This window comes from Gallinula chloropus, assembly GCF_964237585.1.
Source record: "Gallinula chloropus genome assembly, chromosome: 29".
Lineage (NCBI taxonomy): Eukaryota > Metazoa > Chordata > Aves > Gruiformes > Rallidae > Gallinula > Gallinula chloropus.
Window position 1 is genome coordinate 4,719,246 of NC_140114.1, and position 27,787 is coordinate 4,747,032.

Genomic DNA, 27,787 nt, shown 5'->3' on the forward strand with positions numbered 1-27,787 from the left:
GGACCCTTTGCAGACTGACAGTCTCTCCCCATCACCACAAATCTGCCACGTGTCATCCCCATTGCGTCACTTCACCACTTCTTTCTGGGAAGTTGTCAGCACTCAGCCTGGGAAGGCAACACCCACCCACCAGCCTTGACCATGACAGCATGTCCATACCCAGCCCACCCACCATGTTCAGACCTTTCCACACACATCATAAATATATTCTGGATGATTTTCAACAGAAGTCTATGTATGACTGGCACATGTGGTTACCATGTATGGTGTAAAAATATATCAGTCTATATTGTAAATCTATTAGTGAGTATCTGGTGTGAACACATCTCTATCCCACTATATATAATCTAACATGTACACATCAGCTGCATCATAGCTTCTATCTACACACACCAGTGCATGTTTTCTAGACACAGGGGTATAGATACATATGCACTGATGTGGTCACATATCTCTGTTAAATATTTTCTGCAATGATTATGTGCTTTTCCTCAAAAGAACAAGAAATAAACACCTGTGAATTTGTATTCCCCCCCGTGCACCTCTTTCTTATTCTTTCACTTAAGAATGGGATTTAGCCACAGAAATAAAATGCAGTGGCTGTAAAGACATAAAGAGAGAATAGTGATACACAGGGATAGAAAGGGGAGCTGTCTCTTGTCTGAGCCCAGGTGAGATGTGTACCAGACCCTTAAAGATACATGTTCACACTCTACTACTGCCTCTCCCTTCTTGTCTTGGCTCTTTATTCCCTCCATTGCCAAAATCCCACCAAAAAGGCATTTGTTGCTCTCATAATACCAAAAATAACCCAAGCCATCTGAGTCTTAAAATAACAGAACATCTCAGTGTTCTTGCAGGTCATGGTCTTGCATCTCAATTATCATCAGTTGCTGGCAATGGCTTTGCATTACTTCTGAAAGGGCTTTTCAGCTTTCCAAACCATCTGGCCTTTGATTTCCCCACATCAGCCCTGTGCACAATCCCCACAGACAGGCAAATGTTCTGAGGGGAAAAGGCAAAAGCAACTCCTTTCTCCTTCAGATGTCACTTCATGCTTTTCTTTATAGCTCGCACATCTTTCACGCTCTCTAGATTGTTCTCTGCCTTTCTCAGAGATCTTGTGTTGGATGCTGCCCATGCCAAAACACCATGATCTTCACAAAAACGGGGCATGTTTTTTCTAGTGGAGATGGATCTTGGGGTCTTTTGCAGTCTTTGGACAGCCATATCACTGTCATTGGAAAATCATCACTTCATACAGTTTTGGAACCCAGGGTTCCAAACCTGGTTTGGGGTTCTAACCCCAAAACACAAATTCTCACAGACTAGAGGACAAGCAGCAAGGATTTACATGACTACCTGTCTTGAGTGGGATAACTGTCATGGTTCAGCCCCAGGCAGTGACTGAACTCGTTCACCCCTCCCAAGGGAGGAGAAACAGACAAAGACCTGCAGGTTGGGATAAGGACAGATTGTACTGACAGAGAACCGCGAAAGGGGACCAACAGCAGAGCCGAAGGTAGAATACACACACACAAACACACACACAAACACAGTGATAACACAGAGCACTTTACAGACCCCACGAGGTGGTAATGCAGAGCACTTCACTGACAGGACAACTGACTCAATGCCTGACTGCTCTTGGACAGTCCCAGAGTCTGCAGACCTGCCTCTCCCCAACCAGCCTATTTTATAGGGGGGGTGAGATGTCACATGGTGGGGAAAAAAGCCTGGGCCAGCTTGGCTCATCTGTGTGGCTCCTTGGAGAAGTTCACTCTGTCCCCACTGGAACCAGGACGATAACTCCGATGCTACCTGCATCACCACTCATGTCCTCCTATGTTAGCGTACAGAGTCTTCTATTCTGGAGACCTTCAAAAGAAAAAGGACAGCATGCTCATCTTCCAGGTGCCCATCACAGCCACAAAACCTTATGCTGGTCTGGCAACTGGAGGACTATGACAGCCCAAGAAGAACTATGAGAAAACAACAGCTTCATGGGGGATAAGCTTTTACTACCCTGAAAATAAGATGTCTTGGACCAAAGAAGACCTTGCACAACCAGAAAGCCTCTGTAGGAGCTGACCTCACCTCAAGTATTCCCGGTGGGTAAGGGTGGAATTCTGTGGGGAGAACCTGTGTCTAACCATCAGCAGGGTGACATCTAAAATCAGGTTTGGAAGGGAGGATTGCCAACTTTGAAGAGGAGATGTCAGGATGGGACTGTGAAAATTTCATTAGAAGATAATTCCTTGAGATTTAATTGATTTGGAACAAAAAGGGTATTTATTAAGAACACTGACAATAGGACCAGCTCAACATTACAAGTAAAGAGTTGAAGGTGCAGAGGACTTTGAACTTACAGTGTCTCCATTTGTCCACAGAAGAGTCTACAGGACTACCAGCATCACTGAGCCCTGTGATGGAGCCATGGCCTCCAAGATTCGACGTTGATAGCATTTGTCTGCTTACTGGGAATTCTTTCGTCAAAACAGGCCTGACGTCTCGCTGTTAGACTACTTAATTCCTGTGCTTCTTGTACTGACCTTGAAGATCTGCATCCACATATTTCACATGAGGAACATGGACACCAACATTCCTTACCTATTATGGTCAATTCTCACAGAGGGGGAGATGAAAACACTCTTTGTGCTGCGGTGTCTGAGTGTCCGGAAATGCAAGCGGGGGCTCTGCAGGGGCAGCATCCGCAGTGGGGGCTGAAGAACTGCACCCGCTCATCACAGCCTCTCGCTGTGGGAAAGGCACTGATAGCCACAGAGATGTGACCGGACCAGACCCATGTGCACTGAAAGCCACGGCCCAAGTAGCTCTTCAACCACTGACCCCAGCTCAGACAAAAGCAGACACTTTGAGACAGAGGGTGTTCCTGTAGTGCCCCAAAAAATGCTGGGGCAAGTGAGATGTCCCGAGCTGTCTCCTCCTCACCCTGCCTTCCTCCTGCTGCTGCTGCTTGGTGAGTTGGGGGGTTTCTTTGCCTTGGGGCTGAGGTCTGAAGGGTTGTGATCAGGGCAGGACAGGTTGTGTCCTGGGCAAAGGGGAGGATGGGGAAAGCTGCATAAAGCAGCTGAGCAGCAATGAAGTGGCAGATCTGCTTTGATGAGTGAACAGAGATGATGCTTCCTCCAGCTACAGTGTAGTTCTGAGCAAAAGGTGCATTTTTCTACCACTTCTGGGAGGGTTTGTATAGTACTAGGATGAGACTGGGCAATGGCTGGCGTGCCAGAGGATCCATGTGCAGTAACAAAAGCACAGACAAAAAGCTTGAGGAGTTTACAGTTTCTGACAATGACAAGATGCAGTGTAGAGGCACATAGGTGTGAAGGGGCTTGATGAATAAGGACTCAGAAATCTGGTGCTGGCCAGGGGCACTTGGATGAGCCAGGTCACTGCCCAATTAACCAAAACACTCTCTGCCCCATGACACAGGTGCGGATGTGACTGGCCAGGACATCTGCATCTCCCCAGGTGATGTTGAACACAGGAAGGGCTGAAAAGGAAGGTGTGAAGGCATGGAGATGGCATGGTGGGGAAGACCAATTTTCTTCTCAAGTGTGACACTAGCACTTGCCATCTCCATGCCATCTCTCCAGGTGACCTCTTGGCTCCTGAGATCTCCCTGACCATTTTCAGAGCTCAGGAGGGGAAAATGGTTTATTTTTGCTGCTCCCTTGACTGGCAGGCTCCTGCTACACAAGTCATTCTGCAAGGATGGGGAGGTGAAGCGAAGACTGAAAGCTGAAAAGAGGCAGCAAACCTATGTTATGCAACTGTATGTCACTGTAGAGAGTGCAGGGAACTACACGTGTGGGTACCAGCACAGGAATGATCCTCAATTGAGGAGTTCAGCCCTCAGTGCTCCCCAGCACCTGGCTGTCAAGACACTTGGGCATGGGAAAGAACTGCTCTGGGGTCACACAGACCCCAGCTGAGGGTTAGGATGCCATATACTCCATGCCATATTCCTGGGTGTTTCAGAAGCTCAGACCAGCCTTTCCCAGTCACAGGAGAGCGTAAGGCTCCTCTCCTGCTCCAGCAGAACTGAGAATGGGAGGGGTGGTGCTGGATCTAATCCAGAGCCACAGCTGTACAGTGCATTGATGTATTTATCACAACGTTTGGCACATGGTGTAATGGGCCCCTGGCACCTACTGGGTCTGTGCAGGTCCTACGACAGCTGGGCACTTTCACCCTGTCCCTTTCTCCTTCCAGGGACAGAGTCCACATCCCAGGCAGTGCCATCGACCACTGGTGAGTGATTCTCTCCCTGAAACCCATTTTACCCCAGCATTAATTAACTGGGACCCAGCTTGACTCTAAGGGTATCTCCCCACGACACGTACTCTTTCCCCACAGCTTCTGTTCACACAGATCCCAATCTGCAGCTCCTCAACACCTTCCACACAGGCATCGTGATGGGAGTGTCAGCCACCTCCATCCTCCTCCTTGCTGCAGCAAGCTACTGTGCTTTGAAGAAATGTGAGTGTTTTGAGGATGTTGTGTGTAAATCACAAGGCCAAGATCGCTTACTGGTGCAGGCTCCTGCAGTGTAAGCCAGGCTCATTCAGAGCTGCCATCTCCTTTCCCCTCTTTCCCAGGAAGCTGAAGCTCTCAGGCTTTTCCTTTATCAATGGAGAGAAGCAAAGGTGCTAAGATGGGGGGTGATTTTTCCTTCAGGGCAATTGCATGGGGATGTCAATGCAGGGAGGGAGAGACCTTGTGCATCCTTGCCCCAGGCAGACATTTGCTCCCAGCCCTCTGGACACAAGAAGGGAGTCTCATAGTTGGCCGGAGCATGGCAAGCAGGGCTCCTCCACACTTAAGCTGTCCACATCTACTGAGAGCTGGGGAGAAGACATTCTGGGGAACAGAACTCACAGTTGCATTGGCTGGGCTCTGGAAATGCTCCTCTCTGGGAGGTGACGAGGTTCAGTCTATCAATCACCTTCAGGCTGCAGCCCAGACCATGGAAAGACAGGTCTCTGAAAGGTCTGCAAAGGGATATGCCAAAGGTTAGCAGCAATCACTCTTAGAGGTGGAGCTGGCAGGTGATGGAGATGTGGGTATCCTGTGCACCTGTTGTAGTCCTTGCCCTGGGACAGCATGGTCTGTGCATATGGGTTTCTTCCCCACGGGTGGAAGGAGGAAGGGTCAGTTCTTACCCTGGGTCTGATTCTCTATACGGACTTATATAAGAAAACATCATCCATGGGGATGACCCAAGAGGTCCCATCACAGCATGAATACACACACCAAAACCTTGTGGGTGGTGGCAGGGAAACCCACTCCTGGCTAACTCTGAAAACACAGGCTGTAGCAAAGGTTGCGGTAAGGTGTATGGGGAGATCTTGCCACTGTCTGTGTGTCTTGATTTATTTAGTGACTTTAGTTTCCCATACAGATACAGAAAAGTCAGTAGAGGTCTACTAGTTGGGCAAAGAGAAAACGATGCTCTACAAGGTGTGTGAAATGCCACCAAGCCCCAGCATCCCTGTTCTGCATCCACAGAAGGAAGGACATCACACTGTAGACAAAAGTGGGGTGAAATTAGGAGCAAACAGGGCAGAGAATTCAGTCAATGATGCCAGAATATCTGCTGTGCAATGGCAGTCTTAGTCTCATCCCTTCCCACATCAGGAAATGGGGCAGTTAATTAACCAGAATCCAAATGGCTCTAAGGGCATCTTCTGCTCTCTCCCACTCCTCATGACACCTACTTTTCCCAAACACTTCCTCTTCCACAGCTTCCCAGCCTCAGCACCTCAAGACCTACCCCACAGGCATTGATCTGGGAATGGCATCCATCGCCATCCTTCTCTTTGTCGCTGGAGCCAGTTACTTTGCTGTGATGAAAGGTGAGTGGTTTAGGGACATTGAGGGCAAACTGTAAGGCCAGGATCACACACTGCTGTGGGGTTGCTTCTCTCTGACCTGTGCTGGTTTAGTGCTGCCTGCTCCTTACTCCCACTTCATGGGAAACCAAATCTCTCAGGCCTTACCTTTATCAACTGGGGGGAAGAAGTATGACATGGGGAGGATCTTTTATCCATGCTGATTGCACTGGGATGCCAGTTGATGGAAGGAGAGACCAAATGCATCTCTGCTGCAGGCAGACATTTCCTCACAGCCCTCTGGACTCAAGAAAAAGGTCTCTGAGCCTGCCTGAACCCCTCAAAAGGGGCTTAGGCTTGTGTCGAGAGAGGAGACCAAGGACGTGTTGGACAGAGAGACATGTGATGGCCCAGTAAAGGATATGTGTAGGGGTGGAGTTGGGATGGGAAAAGGGGTTTATTCACCATGTTTGACCTCCTGGAGAGTAAACTCTTCCCCTCCCAGATCCAGGGTGTTTTCTAAACCTATGAGCACTGAGATTGCCCTGTGCCATTCCTGTGCCATCTCTCCAACAAGCACCTTGCATCCAGATAAGGGTGTTGGCTGTGCTCAGGATCAGCAAGTGAGGGTTGGGCTGATGAGGGAGCATAGCCTTGTGCAAGGATGACCCAAAGTCTCCCCTCCACATTTAAGAGATGACCTCAGATGTATTGGGTAGAATAGCATGAGATGGATGATTCCCCATGAGTCCTATGAGGCAATTTGTGTCCTGGGTTCTGTTTAGGCTTTCCCTATGCAAGGCGGTGAAACTCACAAGGTCTACGTTTAATCTCTTTCTTACATCAATCAGTGTTCCCATCCAGGGGAGGAGCAGTTGCTGATGAGCTCTTCCCTCCATCTTCTTTCTCCTACACATATCATCTCCATGTTCTGACATTTCTCTCTTCCAGGGCCCACCATGCCCCTCTGGGTCTCGATCCTGCGCTCTGTCCTCACCCTGCTCCTGCTGGTCTCTGCCCCCATCATCACCGTCATCCTGAAGAGACATGCCAGCAAGGCCTGCCAGCCTACAGACATCCATGTCCCCATTACCATCTGATGTCCTCACTGCACTAGTCTCCCTGCTGTCTCCATGTCTCTGCCATAAGTGGAGACTGAGCCATGCCATCCCCTGGCTGCAACACAGGGTCTGCTGGCAGCGTAGCTGCCCAAGGGACATGGTACCATTGCTCTCTTTTACGCAGCTCCTGTTCTTCATACCAATGAAGGGAAAGTGAATCTCATCCCCACAGATGCCCCTCCTGCTTACAGAAAGCAGTGTCTTCACTGCCAGGTCCAATTCAGCAGAATGATGTGTGGACTCGTGGTATTTGTCTTCCCAAGCAACTGTTGCACATTAGAGATCCCTGCTTTCCTGGGGATGGTGGAGCCAACTGCCTGTGAATTAGACGTAGTGAACAAATTCCTTGCTTCTCTTTTCTTATGTATTCAGCTTTTCCTTTACCAATTAAACTACCTTGAACTCAACACATGATTTTTTATTCTTTTACTCTCCCAGTTCTCACCTCCATCCCACACTGAATTCATGGTTAAGTCTGATCCCAAAGGCTACATCAAAGATGGCGAGCTGAGGGTGAGATTAGGGGAGACCACCCTGCTATCCGTGTACCTCGGTGACTTTAGTCAATAAAGGTGTACTGCTTTGTTATAGAGACAACAGATGCTATAACATGTGGAGAATGCAGAAAAAACCCAGCATCCCTGCCCCACATCCACAGAAGGAAGGAAAGGCAACTGGTGCCAAGAGTAGATTGAAATTAGGGGCAAACAAGGTAGGGAATTCAGCCGTGACCATGGGATTTCTGTTCAACTGCAGCATGATTCTTATCCCCACCTATAACAGGAAGACAGGGATATATTCTGTTATTCTGTGGGCTTTAGGCCTCCAAAGACTACACCACTGGCCTTGGTGGACGTAACAGTGGGAGTTATAGATCACCTTTAGTGCCAAATTTGGGAGTAAGGTAATATTCTTTATACACAAACTTAGCTGTTCCTCTCCCTGGGGTGACTTTAACATGAGTTGGGTGGTGAGACAAATCCTACATGTTTACCGTGTATTTCATTCAGCTCATTGCCATGCTCAGGGGTATCAATTTTCACATTAATATAAAGGATCATGAAGAAAAAGGTCTTGAATCAGGACCCATGGCCTTCCAGATTTGGTGTTGAAACAATTTGTCTCTTTATTCTTTAGCCAAAACAGGACTGTCTCTACCACAGTTACACTACGTCCTTCTCATGCCTCTCGTGCTGACCTTGCTTATCTCCATCCACATAGTTCACAAAAGTGATAAGTGGGCACCAGCATTTTTTACCTATTATGGTCAATTCTCAGAGAGGGAGAGCAAGAAACAGCTGTTGCTACCGTATCTGAGTGTACAGAAATGAAAGCAGGGGCTCTGCAGGGGCAGCATCTGCAGTGGGGGCTGAAGAAGGGACCCTGCTCATCACAGCCTCTCGCTGTGTGACAGGCACTGCCAGCCACAGCAAGGCAACAGGACCAGACCCATGTGTGCTGAAAACAATGGGCCAGGTAGCACTTAAACTGCTGTCCCTGGTTCAGAAAATGACATAAGCCATTGGAGCCTTAAAATACCAGAAAATCTCAGTGTTCTTGCAGTTCTCATCTGTGGGTTTGCATTAATTCTTAGATAGGAAGAGCTTTTCTTTTCGCCAAGCCAGCTGTGATTTGCTTTTCACAGTGCGTTTTTCCTCTGTGCAACATGTTTCACTTGCAACCCCTCAGACAGACAAACATTTACAGAGAGAATTTCACCCCACACCTCTCCTGGAAGAAGGCAAACCAACTCCATTCTCTTCAGGATGTCACTTTGTGCCTTTATTTACAGCTCACAGAACTTGCATACTTTCCACATTGCTCTAGGCCTCTCCCAGACAGCTTGTGTTGATGCTGCCCATGCCTGCACACCATGATCTTCACAAAGAGAAAGCACAATTTATCTAGTGGAGAGGGATCTTGGGGGCTTTTGCAGCCTTTGGACAGACATTTCAGAGTCCTTGGAAAATCAGGGTCCTTCCCCAAAACACAAATTCTCACACTCTGGAGAACAGCAGCAAGCATCCACATGAACACCCTGTCTTGTGTTGGTTAAGCTCCCTGTATCACCTCTTGCTTCCTCCTATGTTGGCATACACTGAGTCTTCAGAGTGTTTTTTTCTGCAGGCCTTCAAAAGAGAAGGGACAGAAACCTCATCCTCCTGGTGCCCAGAACAGACACATACCTTTATCCTGGGCTGGAAACTGAAGGACTATGAAAGCCCAAGAAAAGCTATGAGAAAATCCTCTCTTCATTGGAACTGGGCTTTTTCCTGCCCTGAAAACAAGACATCTTGGAGCCAAGAAGACCTTGAACAGCCTGGAAGCCTCTATAGGAGCTGAACTCACCTCAAGTCTTTGCACTGCTTCAGCATGGAAATCCGTGGGGAGAACATGACTTAGTTTCCAACCATCAGCAGGATGACATCCAAAGTCAGGTATGGAAGGGAGGCACATGAGGTTTCAAGAGCAGGATGAGATTGGGACAATTTAAAAAAATAAAAAGCAAATACAAAGAGGACAGGAGTAGCAGCTTGACATTGGAAGCAAAGAAGAGAAGGTGTAGGGGACTTTGGACTTACAGTGTCTCTGGTTGTCAGCAGTAGAGTCTGAAGCACTACCATCATCACCGTGCAATGTGGAGAGAGCAAGGAGAAAAGGTGTTGACATTCTAAGGCCCCAGTGTAATACCACATCAGTGGGGTCTTTGGGGTCATTCCCTTGGATGATGCTTCCTTACATGTGCCCACAACTGGAGCAAGCCTAGGACAATCCTTGATCCTCCCTGCCACCACCCAAGGAGAGGAAACCCATGAACACAGACCACGTTGTTACAGGAAAAGGACCACTCCAGGAACCCAGAATGCCCCTCCCTCCACAACCTGCCAGCCCCTCATCCAGAAGGATTTGCTGCTCACCTTTGACATCTCTCTCTGCAGACCCCTGCGAGGGAAGGAAAGGGAGAGGTGGGGAGGCAGAGTTACTGAACAGCTGTGGCTTGCCATACTCTGGGCTGCCCCATGAAGATGATGGGCTGAATCTCCACACCTCCCTCAGAGGAGCAGTTTTAGAGCCCAGTCCATGCAATTGTGAGTCTGTTTTCCCAGACTGGCTTCTGCCAAGCTCTCTGCAGCTGAGGAGAACCCAAATGTGGAGGAGCCATATTTGATCTGCTCAAGCCAGAGCAGAGACTGCATTTAAATATCTGCCTTGGGCAGAGATGCATTTGGGCTCTCTCTCCCATCAATGGCATGGCGGTGCAATCACCCTGGAGGAAAAAAACTCTCCATATCAGGACCTTTATTCATCTCTGGTGATAAAGGAAAGCTTGAGATGAAACAGGGGATAGTAACAATAAACAAGCACAAGTTAGAGAACAGCAGCCCTGCAGCAGTGTGTAATATTGGCCTTTTTCCAAACCACTCACCTTTCTTCACAGCACAGTAGCTTGCTGCAGTGAGGAGGAGGATGGAGGTGGCTGCCACACCCACCACAATGCCTGTGGGGAAGGTGTTGAGGAGCTGAGGCTTGGGAGGCATTGGGACAGAAGCTGTTGGGGAAGAATAGGTTTCATGTGAAGAAAGAGAGAGCAGGAGATACCCATAGAGCCCACCTGGATCCCAGTAAATTAACCTCCCTCATCCCAACCAATTGTGGGGGACACAAGGAGTGCAGGGAGGGAATCCCTCACCAGTAGCTGATGGTCCTGCCTGGGAGGTGGACTCTGTTCCTGGGAGGAGAAAGGGACAGGGTGAGAGCTCTTACAAGAGCTACAGCCTAAGCAATGGGGTGGGACCCTGATTGACTATGTACCAAGCATTGTGATAAATAAATCAAGGCACTGCACAGTGGTGGCTCTGCATTAGATCCGGCACCACCACTCTCATTCTCAGTGCTGCTGGAGCAGGAGAGGAGCTGTACACTCTCCTGTGACTGGGAAAGGCTGGTCTGAGCCTTTGAAACACCCAGCAATATAGCATGGGGATATGGCATCCCCACCCTCAGTTGGGGTCTGTAACACCCCAGAGTAGTACCCTCCCATGTCCCAGTGTCACGCCTCACCTCTGACAGTCAGGTGCTGGGGAGCACTGAGGGCAGAGCTTCTCACCCAATTACTGTCAGTCCTGTGCTGGTACCCACACATGTAGTTCCCTGCACTCTCTTTCAGGACACTGTGTTGCACAATGTACTCCTGCTTCCCCTTTTGAGTTTTCTGGCTGAACACTTCCACCCCATCCTTGCAGAAGATGATTTGTGTAGCAGGAGCCTGCCAATCAATGGAGCAGAGAAAAATAAACCAGTTCCCCCTCCTCAGTGCTGGAAGTGCTCAGGGAGATGTTAGGGTGCAAGAGGTCACCTGGAGAGAGGACCAAGGATGGTACATGCCAGTGTCATACTTGAGAAGCAAAGTGGTCTTCCCCCCTGTGCCATCTCGATGCCTGCACACCTCCCTTGTCCAGCCTTTCCTGTACTCACCATCACCTGGGGAGCTGCAGATGTCCTGGTCAGTCACTCCCACACCTGCATTTGAGGCAGACAGGGTTTTGGTTAGACAGGCAGTAACCTGTCTCATCCAAGTGCCCCTGATCATGTCCCCACTGGTGAGTCCTTTGTGGACAAACACCTTCCCAACCCTCTGTCTCCATCCAACAGGTCACTGGACTCTAAAAGTGACATTTGCCAAAGCCCATTGTTGGTGGCACTGTTGTTGAGGAGGAATGCCCCTGGCTCCCTAAAGCACTCCAGCAGTCTCGTGTCACCACATGAACCCTCTCAGATGTAGTTAGAAAAATGCACCCTTTGCTCAGAGCCACACTGCAGCTGGGGGAAGCATCATTTCCCTCCCCTTATTAAAGAGGCTCTGCCCTTCATTGCTGCACTGTTGCTCCACATACCTCTCCCCATCCTCCCCCATGCCCAGGAACTGCCCTGTCTTCCCCACTCACAGCTGTCCAATCCCCTTAGGCAAAGAAATCACCAACTCACTGAGCAGCAGAAGGAGGAAGGGAGGGTGAGGAGGAGACATCCTGGCACATCCCACCAGCCCCAGAATTTTTGGGGTGCTGCAGGAACACGAACTCCAAGAAGTGTCTGCTTTCCTCTGAGCTGGGGACAGCAGATCAAGAGCTACCTGGACTGTGGCTTTGAGCAGACATGGGTGTGGTTCTGTTGCCTTGCTGTGGCTAGCAGTGCCTTTCCCACAGTTAGAAGCTTTGACAAGCAGGGACACTTCTTCATCCCTCTACTGTGGATTCTGAGCCTGCAGAGTCCCCACTTTCATTTCTGTACACCCAGACACCACAAGCTCTGTTCTCATCTCCCTCTGTGGGAACTGACCATAATATAATAGGTAAAAGTGATGCTGTCTGTGATGTGCAGACATTGTAGATGGAGATCTGCAAGGTCAGCATGAGACACATGAGAAGTCCAACAGCAATTGGACAGTCCTGTTCTGGCTAAAAATTTTGAAGTAAACAGATGTTTTCAACACAGAATCTGGAAGGCCATGGGTCCTGGAGTGAGACCTTATGCTTCATTATCCTTGAACTGAACGTTACAGTTCACACACCTGAGCATGACAATGTCCTTAAGGAGATACATGTAAAACATAGATGACTGTAGTACTCTACTCTCCACCCAACTCATGTTAAAGTCACCCCAGGGTGAGGAATACCTAAGGTTAGGGTATAAAGAATCTTGAGGTAAGTGGTCCCAAGGGGGAAGAAGGAACTGAAGACCTTGTGGTGGGAGTCAATAGGCTGTGCTCCTTCCCTTTACCCAAGACAGGGACACTTTCTTGGTAAGCACTGCACCTACACCTTATGGTGAAGATTTCCTGGCATGGCATTTGTCTAGAGCTTTCATCATATATTAGTGCTGTTGCACTGAGTGTTCTGAACATTTTATTACTTTAATAGATTCCTATCTCTTTAAACTGGCCAAACTGTCTCAGTAAGAGTCCTTTCTGGAGTTCTGACTGGCAAACTTTACCTCTGAGAAGTGGTTGCACATAATCTGACAAACAGCTTCACACATAATGCTTTAGACACAAACCATTGACCACATCTGCGATGAACTCTGGTCCTAGCTGCACCAAGACTGCTCTCTGAGGAGTATAGAAGACAAGGGTGTCCATTCAGAACCTCCTTCAGCCATGCATGGGACTCAAACAATTTTACACACCAGCCTCTTGGGCAACATTCCTCACTGCAAAGGCCTCGTGCTCCATCTCCCATTCACATCTCATCTCTGGATACCCCCACTCCCTGATTTGGCACTTACACTGATGCATCACTCACACTTTTACATCCAACGTGGACATTGGTGGAGCATGTAGGGGGGCAAACCCCACACAATATTGCCCTTTCTTCCCATTGTAGGGAGGGGAGAGACCCAGGCTGTCGTTGAACAGAAAATCCCATGTCAGGTCTGAATGCCCTTCCCTCATTTCACCTCCATTTCACCCTACTCTTGGCAGCAGTGCTCTGCCTTTCCCCCTGTGCATGTGGAGCAGGGATCCTGGGGGTTGGCTACATTTCCCCCACTTTAGAGTGTTATTTTGTCTCTTTACCCAACCAGCAGTCCTGTACTGGCTGCTCCCCACCTGCATTGGAAGCTCAAGTCACCGAGCAGATAGACGGAGGCACATGGATAGAGGGAAGGTCTCTCCCTGCTCCCAGACTCAGCTCATCCCTTTTGCTTCAACCTTTGGTTTCAGAGTTAACATGGGATGGAGGGGAGAATTGAAGAGTAGAATTGAGAAAACTTGTGTCCTGAGTTGAAGGCAGTTTAGTATGTAAAATAAAAGCTGTGCATACAAGAAAAGCAAAGCAGGGAATTCATTCATTACATCCAAAGGGCAGGCCAGTGCTCAGCCATCCCTAGGAAATCAGACCAACACCACGTGCAACATCTTCTTGGGAAGACAAACGCCATCCCTCTGAACATCAGCCCCCTTCCTTATTCTTTCCACATCCTTATATGCTGAGCATCATGTCAGACAGAATGGGATATTTCTTTGGTCAGCTGGGGTCAGCTGTCACTGCTGTGTCCCCTCCTAACATCTTGTGCACCCGTGTTGTGCTGGTGGGGGTGGTGTGAGAAGCAGAAAAGGCCTTGACATTGTGTAAGCAACACTCAGCAATAACACAGATGTGCTGGGAATGCCCACACAGTTCCCAGCACAAACCCAAACCACAGCCCCATAGTAGTGACATGTAGAAAATGAACTCTATTCCAGCCCAAACTAGCACATCACCTTAACAAGATGGCTCATGCCCATGGAACTGGCCTTGGATTTTAGCACCACCCTGGTTGATGGGAAGAGCTGCAGGGGTTCGGGTCCTGGAGAGCATGTCTAGTTGTGGCTGGAGCTGTCCACCCACACCCAGTGTCCTCTGGGATGCAGTGTTGGTCCTGACAATGGAAACCAAACAGTCCACTCCTCGAATTCATATCTCTACCAAAGGCTTTACAGAAGTCCAAATAGATTACATTCATGGCCCTGCCTGTCTCCACCGATGCAGTCACTCAATCAAAGAAGGGCACCAGGTTGGTCAGGCGGGACCTTACCCTTGTGAAACCATGCTGACTACCTCAAATCAACTCCCTGTCTTCCATGTGCCTTGGCATGGCTTCTAGCAGGATCTGTTCTATGACCTCCCCAGGCACAGAGGTGAGGCTCACAGGTCGGCACTTCCCCAGCTCATCCTTTTCACCTCAATTCCTTAGCCTCTGAATAGAGATATTTTCTCCCCTGTCCAGCTGAAAAAGGGAGAGATAAAGCAACCTTCGTGGGCATCTGGCCTCCAGCCAGGTTAAACCACCACACTAAAGGATTATGTGTGAAGCCACTTAGCAGAGTCAGCGTTTGCCCATGAAAACCCCCTAAAGAGACTGTTCTGCAAAGTTCAACAGGTTAGCTAATTAAGGCAATAGCTATCAAAATCTAGGAACTGCCACTGATAAAAGCACTCACAGCAAAAGCACAAATACATGGTGGTAGCACTAGCAGAATGTTCTCCCAGGGGTTCCTCACCAATAGGTGAATTCACAGTGCTTACCAAGAAGACTCCCCTGTCTCAGGTGGAGGAGAAGGAGCATGGCCCACTGACTGCCACTGCAAGATTTAAATCTCTTATCTGCCTTCAGGGCTATTTTCCTCAATATTCTCTATACCCTAAACCTAGCTGTTCCCCTCCTGGGGTGACATTGACATGAGTTGGTTGGAGAGTCAAGGACTCCTGTCATATGCATGGACTCCTTTAAGCTCATTGTCATGGGCAGGCTTTCAGCTGTCCTATTCATGTCAAGGATAATGAAGAAAAAGGACTCACTCTACCACATCTGGCCTTCAGGATTCTGGGTTGAAACCATTTGTCTGTTTCTTTGACATTCTTTAGCCAGAGCAGGACCATCTTGTGGCTGGTTGGACTCCATATTTCACCTTTGTCTTGTACTGATCTTGGACACAATATATTTCATACGAGAGACGAGTGCTCCCCCCCAGCTCCAGAAAAGGAATGTGGTGATTTGGCCCTGTCTAGAGGCCAAATGCCCACTAAATCCACTCACTCACTCCCCTTTTCAGCCAAAAAGGAGAGAAAATATATATCAGGATGCTAAGGAATTGAGATAAGGACAGAGGGATCCCTTTCCAATTAGTGCAACGAGCAGAACAGACTCAGCACAGAATAAAAGAAAGAAAAGTGATTTATTGCTACTACAGCTACACACCCAGTGAACCAGTCGGGTAATGAGAAGCATGGACAGGTCTTAAAGCACCTTCCCCCCACCCCTTCCTTCTTAGCAGACTTAATCTTCATCACAGTTTTACTCCCTTATCCCCCCCTGCCCAACATGGCATGGGGAGGGGCAGGGAATGGGGAATGGGATTCCGGCAATTCCTCACAAGCTGCTTTCATCCTCCAGATCTTAACACTTCTACTTTCCCTCACCCATCCCTTCTTCAGAGACTTTAATCATAAATTCACACCCCTCCCCTTCTTCCCCCCTATCGCAGCACGGGGAGGGGCAGGGAATGGGGAATGGGGGTTTGCAGTCTGTTCCACGATTCTATGATTCCTCCCGAGTTGTCTTCAGTCTCAGCTGGTGGGGTCATTCCACACACCCCCTTCCCCTGTGGCACCGTGGGGTCCCACCCACAGGAGACAGTCCTCTATAAACATCTTCAGCGTGGGTCCTCGCTACCAGGGAGTCATCTCCTCACCACAGGCCTCTCAGCAGGACTCCCTTCATGGGGTGCTGACCTTCGGGCCCAGCCTGCTCTGGCCTGGTTCCCCACAGAGTCACAAGTCCCCCAGCAAACCTGCTGAGGTGTGGATCAGTCTCTTCACAGGCTGTAGATGTCTCTGCTCCCCATCATTACCCATGAGCTGTGAGGGGACATGGGCTCCACCATGGACTTCACAGCAGTGGAATCTCTCTTCCTGGCACCCAGAGAACCTCTCTCCTTCGGGCCTGGCCTTGGTGTCTGCACAGCTTGATACATCTCCTCACTCCCTTCTCCACTGGCAAAATGCACCTGTCTGCAGGGGGTTTTTTCTGCTCTATGTGATTCCCAGAGGCGCTGTGACCATCTCCCATTGGATCGGTCCTGGTCAGCAGCAACTTTGGCCTTGAATTGGTCAATGTTTACAGTCTGGGGTCTGAAGAGAGCTCTAACTGCTGCTTGCAGAAGCCATCTCAGCAGCACAGCTACACAAAACTGCATCAAGCTGTCATATTTGTGTCAAGGATAATGAAGAAAAAGGCCTCACTCTACCACATCTGGCCTTCAGGATTCTGGGTTGAAACCATTTGTCTGTTTATTTGACATTCTCTAGCCAGAACAGGACTATCTTGTGGCTGGTTACACTCTGTATTTCACCTTCTTCTTGTACTGCACTTGAAGATCTCCATCCACATGTTTCACACAAGAGATAAGAGGACACCAGCATTTTTTACCTATTATGGTCAATTCTCACAGGGGGAGATGAAAACACTCTTTGTGCTGCGGTATCTGAGTGTCCGGAAATGAAAGCGGGGGCTCTGCAGGGGCAGCATCCGCAGTGGGGGCTGAAGAACTGCACCCGCTCATCACAGCCTCTCGCTGTGGGACAGGCACTGCTAGCCACAGCAAGGCAACAGGGCCAGCCCCATGTGTGCTGAAAGCCACGGGCCAGGGAGCTCTTGATCTGCTGTCCCCAGCTCAGAGGAAAGCAGACACTTCAAGACAGAGGTTGTTCCTGAAGAGCCCCCAAAAATGCTCGGGTGCATGGGATGTGCCTGCTGGTCTCCTCTTCACCCTGCCTTCCTCCTTCTTCTGCTGGTCGGTGAGTTGGGGGATTTCTTTGCCTTGGGGCTCAGGTGTGGAGGGCTGCGAGTGGGACAGGACAGGGCAGTTCCTGAGCACAGAGGAGGATGGGGAAAGCTGCATAAAGCAGCTGAGCAGCAATGAGGTGGCAGATGTGCTTTGATGATGGGGGGGAGATGATCGCTTCCTCTAGCTACAGTGAGTGTCTGAGCCAAAGGTGCATTTTCCCACCACCTCTAAGAGAGTTCATATAGTAGCATGAAACTGGGCAGCTGCTCAAGTGCTTTAGGGAGCAAATGAAATCTCTCAGCAGTAATAAATGTACCAGAAACAAGATTGGGACGGTGTCACTTTTAGTGACAAAAGAAAGGCAGGAGAGAGACACATGGGTCCTTGCCCACCAAGGACTCAATAGTGGGGAGGTGGCCAGGGGCACTTGGATGAGCCAGCTCTCTGCCCTGTAACATAAACCTTCTCTGTCCCATGGTGCAGGTGCTGGTGTGAGAGTCCAGGACATCTGCAGCTCCCCAGGTGATGGTGAACACAGGATGGGCTGGACAAGGGAGATGTGCAGGCATGGAGATGGTGTGGGAAGACCAGTTTGATCCTTAAGTGTGACATTGGCATATACCATCCTTGTGTCATCTCTCCAGGTCGCCTCCCTGCTCCTAAACTCTATGTGAGCACCTCCAGTCCTCAGGAAGGAGATGTGATTTATTTTGATTGCTCCATTGGCCAGCAGGCTTCTGCTACTGAAATCATCTTGTGCAAGGATGGGGTGGAGCTACAAAGTTTGAAAGCAAAATACCGGCAGCAAATCTATATTATGCAGCTGAATGTCACTGCAGAGAGTGCAGGGAACTACACCTGTGGGTACCAGCACCAGGGGAAAAAAAACGAGATGAGAAGCTCTGCCCTCAGTGCTCCACAACACCTGGCTGTCAGAGGTGAGACATGACACTGGAGCATGGGAAAGCACTGCTCTGGGTCCACATAGTACCCAACTGAGGGTTGGGAAGCCATTTCACCCATGACAGACTCCTGGGTGTTTCAGAGGCTAAAACCAGCCTTTCCCAGTCATGGGAGAGAGTGACTGGGAGTGCCTGACCGATCTAGTAGCTTTCTACAATGCTGTAACTGCAACAGTAGACATGGGAAGAGCAACAATATCATGTATATTGGTATCTGCAAGGCCTTTGCCACAGTCCCATATAACACACTTCTCTCTATGTTGGAGAGATCCAGATTTGATGGGTGAACAATTCAGTGGATAAGGATTTAGCTGTGTGGTCACGTCCAGAGGGTGGTCATCAATGGCTCGATGTTGACAAGCGCTGCTCCTCAATTTTCCATACTGGGACTAGTACTGCTTAATATCTTTATTAATGATATTAACAGTTGGATTGAGTGCACCCTCAGTAAATTTACTGATGACACCATGTTGGGTGTTGCATGTAACATGCCAGAGGGCTGGGATGCCATCCAGAGGGACATGGACAGGCTGGAGAAGTGATGCTGGGTGAACCTCATGAGGTTCGACAAAGCCAAGTGCAGGGTCCTGGCCTGGACTCAGAAAATCATCTCTGTCTATGTAGGTGAGCTGATGTTGTGCTGGAAAGCAGCCCTGAGGAAAAGGACCAGAGATACTCTTGGGTGAAAAGCTGAACATGAGCAAGCAATGCTCATCTGCAACCCAGAAGGCCAAGTGTATGTACAAGGGCATGTAGCAATAGGCCAAGGGGTGGTTGTTTTGCATGAGACAAGGGTAGGTTTAGGTGGAATATTAGGAAAAAAACTTCTTCACTATGAGCATGGTAGATAACTGGAACAGGATTCTGAGACGTAGTGGAGGCCTCAACCCTGGAGATATTCCTGGTCAGGCTTGATGGGGCTCTGAGCAACCTGATCTAGTAAAGATGTCCCTGCTTGCTGCAGGGGGTTGGACTAGATGACCTTCAAAGATCCCTTCCAACCCAATACACTCTATGATTTTGTGCTTCTACAGCCCATCTCCTGTCCCAGCAGCACAGACAATGAGAGGGCTGGTGCCAGATGTAACCCAGAGCCACCACTGTGCAGTTCATTGATTTATTCATCACGACACTTGGTACAAGGTGGATCAGGGGCCCCTCAGCTGCTTAGCCTGTGTAGTACATGCCAGAGCTGGTCACTCTCACCCTGTCCCTTTCTCCTCCCAGGCACAGAGTCCAGCTCCCAGGAAGGGCCATCAACCACCAGTGAGTGACTCCCTCCCTGTAGTCCCAGTGCCCCCCAGCACTGCAATGGATGAGGTTAATTACCTGGAACCCAGGTTGCCTCTAATGGCCTCTCCTGCTCTCTCCTTCTCTCCATCACAGCAACATCTTCTGTCTCGCCAACTCCTGGGCCCCAGCTCCTTGACACGCTCACCACAGGCATCGTGGTGGGAGTGTCAGCTGCCTCCCTCCTCCTGCTCACTGTAGCCAGCTACTGTGCTGTGAAGAGAGGTGAGTGGTTTGGGGCAATGGAGGGTAAAGTGCACTCTGCTGTGGGGTGCTGCTGTGTGACCCCGGATGGACTCGTGTTGCCAGCTCCTTCTCCCTGTGTCAGGGAAAGCTGAACCTCTCAGCCCTTTCTCACCAGAGAGGAGTCAGGGTGCTGACAGGGGGAAGGTTCTTCCTCCAGGGTGATTGCACTGAGATTCCAGTGCAAGGACGGGGGAGCCCAAATGCATCCCTGCCCCAGGCACAGCAGAGCTTTGTTCCCAGTCCTCTGGGAACAAGAATGGAGTCTGTGAGTGGGCCTGAGCATGGCAAGCACAGCTAATCCACACCTACACTGCCTAAACCTGCCAGTCTGAGAAACAGGATTCGTGCTTTCCTTGGCTGGGCTCTACTACTGCTCCTCTGAGGGAGAGAGGTGTGGGGGTTCAGCCCATCTTCATTGTACAGTCCAGAGCATGGGAAGCCAGGGCTGTGCAGTAACTCTGCCTTCCTGTCTCTCCCTTTCCTTCCCTTGCAGGGGTCTGCAGAGATAGATGTCAAAGGTGAGTAGAAATCCCTCCTGGCTGCTGAGCTGGTGGAGGCCCAGTGGTAGTCCATGGCCCGGGACAACATGGACAATGTCCATGGGTGGCTTCCCTGAACTGAAGGCCAGAAGCATCAGGGCTTCTTCTGGCCCATCACACCATGACACAGGCCCCAGATCCCTTTTCCCCTCTGTCTCCAGGCAGCAGGACGTTCCCAGCCATGAGACCATTGAACACAATGAGATACAGTGTGAGTACCACCTCCTACCTAACTAACAGCTGTTGGAAACTCTGTGTTGAGACACCCTTTGTATGGGCTGGCTGACCTCCAGCACCACCAGCACCCCTGTAACCATCAATCAATCATGACAAACTGTCAGTGGTAGAAGACATGCAGGACCATGAACTAAAAATATGTTCTACCCTCTTCATCTCCTTCCATCACTCTATGGCCATGCAGGACATTCTCCAATTCCACATGAACTCCCAAACTTTGAATTCCAAGTGGTGTATCCAAAATATCTGCCCACTGAATTAGGACAGTTTTTCCTGGCTGTGTTGCACCCCATATTTCCTGGCATGCACAGCCCAGATTCTGCCTGCAGAAGAAAAGCCATTATGCTCATGGACCAACCCCATCTTCTTTCTATAATCCAGCCCCATGGGGATTTGGTGTCTTTCCCCCATATATTTTCATTTCACTGTGATTTGCTCTTCAAAGACAAGCCCAGCACTGGAAGACACGAGTTCACTTATGGAGCCTGATGTGGGAAACATGTCCCTGCTATCTCTGAAACTATAGGCTGCAACACAGGGTGACTGCTGTGGTAAGGGGTATGGGGACATATCCCCACTCTCTGTGTGCCCCAGTTGATTTGCTTGGTGACTTCAGTTTCCCACACAGGCACAGAACAGTAAATAAATTCCTCTTCCCACAGTTCTCAAGATTCAGCCCCACAACAACTCCCCTACAGGTCTGGAGCTGGGATTGGCATCCATCTACATTCTCCTTGCTGCTGCAGCCAGCTACTGTGCACTGATGAAAGGTGTGTTGTTTGGGGAAACTGAGGGCAAACTGTAAGGCCAAGATCACTCAGTGCTGTACATCTGCTGCTGAATGAGGATTGAGAACTCATTCTGATTGAGAAGCTGTCTGCCACTGGCCCGGACAGGTGGACCCTCAGCTGGGTTAAAAACTGGCTGGATGGCCGGGCCCAAAGGGTGGTGGTGAATGGAACCAAAGCCAGCTGGAGGCCGGTCACGAGTGGCACCCCCAGGGCTCAGTCCTGGGTCCAGTCTTGTTCAACATCTTTATCCATGACCTGGATGAAGGGATTGAATGCTCCCTCAGTAAGTTTGCAGATGACACTGAGCTGGGAGGAAGTGTTGATCTGCCTGAGGGTAGGGAGGCTCTTCAGATGGGTCTGAACAGGCTGGACCAATGGGCTGAGACCAACGGGATGAAGTTTAACATGGCCAAGTGCAGAGTGCTGCACATGGGACAGAACAACCCCATGCAGCACTACAGGCTGGAGCGATGTCAGTTAGAGAAGGTCTTGGGGGTGTTGTTTGACTCCAGACTGATATGAACCAGCAGTGTGCCCAGGCGGCCAAGAAGGCCAATGGCATCCTGCCTTGTATCAGAAATAGTGTGGCCAAGAGGTGTAGGGAGGTGATTGTGCCCCTGTACATGGCATTGTTAAGGCCACACCTCGAATGCTGTGTCCAGTTCTGGGCTCCTCACCATAACAAGAACATTGAGGTCCTTCAGCGAGCCCAGAGAAGGGCAACCAGGCTGGTGAAGGGGCTGGAGGGCAAATCCTATGAGGAACGGCTGAGGGAGCTGGGGATGTTTAGTTTGCAGAAGAGGAGGCTGAGGGGAAACCTTTTCACTGCCTACAACTACCTGAAAGGAGGTTATAGAGAGGTGGGCGATGGTCTCTTCAGCCAGGTGACAGGATATGGGACAAGGGGAAATGGCACAAAGCTGTGCCAGGGCAGGGTCAGAGTAGATCTTTTTAAGGATTCCCAGCTCCTTATCCCTGCTTCTCAGGCCATTCCTGTTATAAGCTGGAGGGAGAATAGCTGTTGACATGGGGAGAATTTTTCCTGTAGGGTGATTGCATTGGGATGTCAATGCAGGGAGGGAGAGACCAAATGCATCCCTGCCCCATGCAGACTATTCGATCATAGTCCTCTGGGCACAAGCAGAAAGGCTCCGAATTTGCCTGATCCCCTCAAAAGGGGCGTGGGGTTTTGTCAAGGCAGTGTCCCAACCTAGAGGAGGAGTGGTTGCTGATGAGCTCTTCCCACCATCTCCTTCTTCCTGCACATATATGTTCCATGTTGTGACCTTTCTCTCTTGCAGGGCCATCCATGCCCCTCTGGGTCTCCATCCTGCGCTCTACCCTTACTTTCTTCCTCCTGGCCACTCTCCCCATCATCACCCTCATCATGAAGGGATGGAGCTACTCTGCCAGCAAGAGCAGCCAGACAGACATTCCCTACCCCATTGCCCACTGATGGCCTCATGGTAATGGGCTTCCTGATGTCCCCATGTCTCTTTGCCATGAGAGGAGCAAGAGCCATGCCAACGCCAGGCTCCCAGCTGGGGTCTGACCACTTAGTGTAGCTGCCCAAGGGACATGCTACCATTGTTCTGCTCTCTTTCATGTGGCCCCTGTTCTCCCCACAGATGAAGGGCAAGTGAATCTCCCACCCTTCAGGGTGCATTTCACCTCCACAGATGCCCCTCCTGCTGAACAGAATTCAGAGTCTCCATTGCCAGTTCCAGCCCTGGAAGGTGATGTTTGGATGATGCCATTGGTCTGATCAGGAACCATTACACATGACTGAGCCCTGCTTTCCAGGGATGCCTGAGCACATTCCTGCCCATGGGAAGTGGTCAGTGAGTTCCTGGTTTGCTTTTCTTGTGATCATGGCTTTTGCTTTCCCTATTAAACTGCCTTTAACTCGTGGTGTGGTTTTGTGTGGCAAGGTTCTGCTGGAGCAGGGATGCTGCAGTGTTGACCTCTGCAAGAAGCTGCCGGAGGCTTCCCGTTGGTCTGACAGAGTAAATACCATCTGGGCTCAGGGATGGACCCACCTCTGACCAAGGATGAGCCAATCAGCGATGGTGGTAGCACCTCTGTGACAACATACTTAAAAAGGAGAAAACCCCAAACACACACAAGTGGTGGCTTTTTGCCTCCAGAGGAGGGAGGGAGAAGATGTAAGAATATTTGTAGAAATCAAGGTCAGTGAAGAAGAGGGGGAGGAGGCGCTCCAGAGATGTTGTCCCTCAAGTGGGGTCATTTCCTGCTGTGCAGTACCCCAATACACACACAGAGCAGAGGTGTTTGATGCTTCTGGTACAATCCTTCCTCAGCTTTCTCTAAAACTGGCTTCCCTTCCTCATAGGTAAGCAAATGTTCCAAAAGGGCTCATATGTCTGTCCAATTAGGATCCTGATTCATCATTACAGTCTTGATAGTGCTTTACTATTACGATTATTAATCTGGATGATTCTGGTAAACCCTGTGGGCCTGTTTCCAGTGCAGTTAGTCAGAAGTTGTGAATGGTCCATGAACACACACTGGGGCTCAATTGGATCCCACAGTCTGTCTCAGGGGAGCTTGGATCACAGCTCTCTGACTCTTAGTTCTTCCTGAATCAAGACCAGTAAAGTCCTTTTCCTCCTCACTTGTGGAATCTGACTCCAGCTCTTTCAGAGCCACTACCAATAGCTGAACACCTTCCTCCATACCTACTGAGCCAGTTCTTCTCATCTCATGAAGTTTAACAAGGCCTGTCTTCCAGCATGTCAACTGCACCACTCAGCTTGATGTCATCTGCAGACTTCCTGAGGGTGCACTCAACCTCATTGTCAGTGTCATTGATGAAGACACTAAATAATAACAGTCCCACTAGGGAACCCTGAGGGACACCACTGTAAACAGATCTCCCTCTGGACACTGAGCCACTGGCGACTGCTCTCTTAGTATCTGTGTGGGACAATCCAACCAATTCCTTATCCACCAAACATTCCCCTCCTCAAATCCATATCTTTCCTCTTTAGAGAGAAGGATATTGGTGGGGACTGTATAAAACCCTGTACAGAAATCCAAATAGACTACAATCATGGCATGGCTTCTAGGAGGATCTGTTCCATGATCTCCACAGGCACAGAGGTGAGGCTGACATGTCAGCACTTCCCCAGATGATCCTTTTCATCTCGATTCCTAAACCTATCCATATAGATATTTTCTCCCCTGTCCAGCGCAAAAGGGGAGTGAAAGAGCAGCTTTGGTGGGCATCTGACCTCCAGCCAGGGTTAAATCACCACACTAAAGGATTATGTGTGAAGCCACTTAGGAGAGTCAACGTCTGCCCATCAAAACCCCCTAAAGGACTTTCACTGAGAGAGTGAGAGAAAGTTCAACAAGATAGCTAATTAAGGCAATAGCTATCAAAATCTAGGAACTGACATTGATAAAAGCACTCCCAGCAAAAGCACAAGTACATGGTGATAGAACCTGCAGAATGCTATGCCAGGGATTCCTCACCAATATGCGAAGGCACAGTGCTTACCAAGAAGGCTTCCCTGTCTTAGGTGGAGGAGAAGGAGCATAGCCCACTGACTGCCACTGCAAGATTTCAATCTCTTATCTGTCTTCAGGGCTATTTTCCTCAATATTCCCTATACCCTAAACCTAGCTGTTCCCCTCCTGGGGTGATTTACCATGAGTTGGTGGGAGAGTGAAGGACTACAGTCATATATGTATCGCATGGACTGCTTTAAGCTCATTGTCATAGACAGGCATTTCAGCTGTCGTATTCATGTCAAGGATAATGAAGAAAAAGGCCTCACTCTACCACATCTGGCCTTCAGGATTCTGTGTTGAAACCATTTGTCTGTTTCTTTGACATTCTTTAGCCAGAACAGGACCATCTTGTGGCTGTTTAGACTCTGTATTTCACCTCCTTCTTGCGCTGAACTTGAAGATCTCCATCCACATGCTTCACACAAGAGATGAGCAGACACCAGCACTTTTTACCTATTATGGTCAATTCTCACAGAGGGAGATGAAAACACTCTTTGTGCTGCGGTGTCTGAGTGTCCGGAAATGAAAGCGGGGGCTCTGCAGGGGCAGCATCCACAGTGGGGGCTGAAGAACTGCACCCGCTCATCACAGCCTCTCGCTGTGGGACAGGCACTGCCAACCACAGCAAGGCAACAGGACCAGCCCCATGTGTGCTGAAAGCCACGGGCCAGGGAGCTCTTGATCTGCTGTCCCCAGCTCAGAGGAGAACAGACACTTGGAGACAGAGGTTGTTCCTGCAGCACGCCCAAAGATGCTGGGGCAGGTGGGATGTGCCTTGCGGTCTCCTTCTTACCTTGCCTTAGTGCTGCTGCTGCTGCTCGGTGAGTTAGGGCGTTTCTCTGCCTTGGGGCTCAGGCGTGGAGGGCTGTGAGCAGAGAAGGACAGTGCAGTTCTTGGGCACAGAGGAGGATGGGGAAAGGTGTGTGGAGTAGTCACACAGAAATGAGGGGTAAAGATGCTTTGATGAGGGGAGGGATATGATTGCTTCCTCCACATATGGTGCAGCTCTGAGCCAAAGGTAGATTTTCCTAACATCCCTAAGAAGGTTCATGTAGTAGCATGAGTCTGGGCAGCTGCTCGAGTGCTTTAGGGAACAAGGGAAATCTCTGAACAGTATAAAATGAACCAGAAACAAGCTTGGATATGTGTCACTTTGAAAGACCAAAGAGATGCAGGATGGAGACACATAGAGGTTTACCCACCAAGGACTCAGCAGTGGTGAGCTGGCCAGGAGCACTTGGATGAGCCAGCTCTCTGCCCTCTAACATAAACCTTCTCTGTCCCATGGTACAGGTGCTGGTGTGACAGTCCAGGACATCTGCAGGTCCCCAGGTGATGGTGAACACAGGATGGGCTGGACAAGGGGAGATGTGCAGGCATGGAGATGGGGTGAGAAGACCTGTTTGATCCTTAAGGGTGACACTGGCATGTACCATTTCTCCAGGTCAACTCCCTGCTCCTCAGCTCTTTGTGAGCACCTTCAGTCCTCAGGAGGAAGAACGGGTTCATTTTCACTGCTCCATTGACCATCAGGCTCCTGCTACTGAAATCACCTTCTGCAAGGATGGGGTGGAGAAGCAAAGACTGAAAGCAAAAATCGGGCAGCAAATCTACGTTATGCAGCTGAATGTCACTGCAGAGAGTGCAGGGAACTACACCTGTGGGTACCAGCACCAGGGGAAGAGAAACGATGTGAGAAGCTCTGCCCTCAGTGCTCCCTGGCATCTGGCTCTTACAGGTAAGACATGACACTGGGGCATGGGAAAGCACTGCTCTGGGTCCAAACAGACCCCAGCTGAGGGTGGGGATGCCATTTCATCCATGACAGACTCCTGGGTGTTTCAGAAGCTCAAACCAGCCTTTCCCAGTCATGGCAGAGAGTGACTGCAAGTGTCTGAAAAATCTAGTGTCTTTCTACACTGGTGTAGAAACTGTCCACGTTTTCTACAGCAGAAAACATCTACAACTGCATCAGCCAACTAGTAACAAGCTGGGGTGTCATCTATCTCAATTTCTGCAAGGCCTTTGACATCGTCCCCCCTAAAATCCTTCTCTCTAACTTGGAGAGATCCAGATTTGATGGGTGGAGAATTCAGGGGATAAGGATTTAGCTGGGTGGTCGCATCCAGAGGGTGGTCATCAATGTCTTGGTGTTCAGACAGAAAACAGTGACAATCGGTGTTCCTCAAGGGTCTGTCCTGGGACCAGTGCTGCTCACTATCTTTATTAATGATATTAACAGTGGGATTGAGTGCACCCTCTGTAAATCTGCTGATGACACCAAGATGGGTGTTGCACTTAATAATCCAGAGGGATGGGATGCCATCCAGAGGGACCTGGACAGGCTGGAGAAGAGGGACCAGCTGAAACTCATGAGGTTCAACGAAGCCAAGTGCAGGGTCCTGACCTGAACAGGGAAAATCATCTCTCTCTATGTAGGTGAGGAGATGATGTGCTGGAAAGCAGCCCTGAGGAAAAGGACCAGGGGTACTCATGGGTGAAAAGCTGAACATGAGCAAGCAATGCTCATCTGCAACCCAGAAGGCCAAGTGTATGTACAGGGGCATGTAGCAATAGGCCAAGGGGTGATCGTTTTGCATGAGACAAGGGGAGATTTAAGTGGAATATTAGGAAAAAAATTATCAATGTGAGCATGGTAGATAACTGGAACAGGATTCTGAGACGTAGTGGAGGCCCCATCCCTGGAGATATTCCTGGTCAGGCTTGATGGGGCTCTGAGCACCCTGATCTAGTGAAGACGTCCCTGCTTACTGCAGGGGGTTGGACTAGATGACCTTCAAAGGTCCCTTCCAACCCAATACACTCTATGATTTTGTGCTTCTACAACCCATCTCCTGTCCCAGCAGCACAGACAATGAGAGGGC

At 49.7% G+C, this 27,787-nt stretch overlaps 1 long non-coding RNA gene across 1 annotated transcript; it reads left to right on the forward strand.

Annotated features, from left to right (window-relative positions):
• The first annotated feature begins 4,242 nt into the window (after positions 1–4,242).
• Positions 4,243–5,864, forward strand: LOC311202050. The gene is made up of 3 exons (XR_014617898.1): positions 4,243–4,275; positions 4,381–4,503; positions 5,769–5,864. It is a non-coding gene; the product is annotated as an uncharacterized lncRNA (long non-coding RNA).
• The last annotated feature ends 21,923 nt before the right edge of the window (positions 5,865–27,787 follow it).